The sequence below is a fragment of the Tenrec ecaudatus genome, chromosome 11 (genome assembly GCF_050624435.1).
Source record: "Tenrec ecaudatus isolate mTenEca1 chromosome 11, mTenEca1.hap1, whole genome shotgun sequence".
In the NCBI taxonomy this organism is placed as follows: domain Eukaryota; kingdom Metazoa; phylum Chordata; class Mammalia; order Afrosoricida; family Tenrecidae; genus Tenrec; species Tenrec ecaudatus.
The window spans coordinates 52,088,400-52,090,102 of record NC_134540.1 but is presented as its reverse complement, the minus strand read 5'-3'; positions in this window follow the sequence as shown (position 1 = coordinate 52,090,102).

Genomic DNA, 1,703 nt, shown 5'->3' with positions numbered 1-1,703 from the left:
TGGTCACATGAGACAAGGGGTGACCATATTGGACAGTGCAAGTCCTGAACTCTTGCTGTTTTGTAGGCTGTCACTCTGTCCAATAACTCTTGAGTGTTGAAATACAAAAACAACGGTAGGTGTCGGCTTGGTAGTTAACGCAGATGACCGTCACCAGGAAAGGGCGCTGGCTGGGCTGAAGGAGCCTAGGGGCACATCAGTGAAGGGCTAGGCTACTAACCGAGCGTGGCGCTTCAAACTCGCAAGCTGCCCCGTGCGAGAAGGAGAAAGGCCTGGGAGCCTTCTTCTGTAAAGATTTACAAGCCCAGAAACACTATGTGGTGATTCTGCTCAGCCCTAGAGAGTCCCTCTAAGTTAGACTGTGATCCCATGACAACAGGCTTGGTTTGGTTTGCTTGTTTGTTTTTTACTTTCTGGGCCCAGAATAGCAAGTATCTTGTGGAAGCTCAGTTCCTTCCGAACAAACACAGCCTCCCTGAGAGCCACCTAAGTGGGAAGAGCCCTGGTGATCCAGGCACAGGCAATCCTCAGCACCTCTTCCTTCGCCTTCATGCTCACTGGTTGCATGTTCAAAGGAGCCCACGGGTTTGAGAACTAAAAGATGATCCAGAGGAAGGACAAAAATGCGTAAGATGGAACGTATGAGGGGGTTTCAAAAAGTCCCTGGGAAATGAAATGAAAAGATGGGGGAAATTTCCCATGAAATTTTGAAACTCCTCATTTAAGTCATGGTACCAGAGAGATGAAGAGAGCTCAGGTAGTGCAGGACTTACTACGTCTTCCTCCTTAGGTTGAGCTTTATTCTTGCAGCAATGGGGGGGACAACTATGACTCATAAGAGAGAAACGGAGTATGATCTGGCTTTCTTTTTCTCTTTAAGGACCTTTAGCAATAATAGTGGTTTGGGGGTGCAAAGGACTACTCACCCAAAGGTTGGCAATCTGCATGCTCCAGGTCATTCCTTGGACAACTGGTGATTTGCCTCCAGAAAGGTGTAATGAAGAAAACCCTATGGAGCCATTCTACTTTATAAGCCAGGAGTTGGAATGGAGTCAACAGCAAGAGATTTTTTTTTTATTTTAGCAATAATGATCAAAGGTTCTAAAGGAAGACAAGATTGAAGGCAAGGCACTTTTTTTTTCTTCAGAAATCCAGGCAAAAGACAGTTGTGATCAGCCTCCCTGGAACCAGAAAAGTAGAGAGAGTAAGTCTGGATGGGGTAAAGGGAGGTATCTGGCAACCTACTGTGCAGGCTTCAGTCACCAGTGGGTTCCTCTCGAGGCACAGAACACTGAAGAACCGGTGTGGGAGAAAGTGACCATTACATGTGCGCAGATCCACCCCAAATAATCCTTCCTCTCTGTGGTGGTATCTTACAGTGCCCCATCCTGCAGTTTTCCTGGTAAGGTCCAAAACAAGAAAGGAGGCTCAATAGGAATTGTGAAAATGTCTTCATTGGTCTCCCTGCTTCCTTTCCATCATATGATAGATTCTCAGCATACATTTTATATATAAATCAGGTCATGTTATCACCTCGCTGAAAGGCCTTCAGAGACTTTCCACTACTCTGAGAATAAGATGCAAACACAACCCACAAAGGCCTGCGGAAGCTGGCCCTGCCTGTGTCTCCAATCTCATCATCCCTCACTCTCCTCACTCTCCTCTCTCCAACTCCTCCATGTAACTCTTCCCAATGAAGGGAA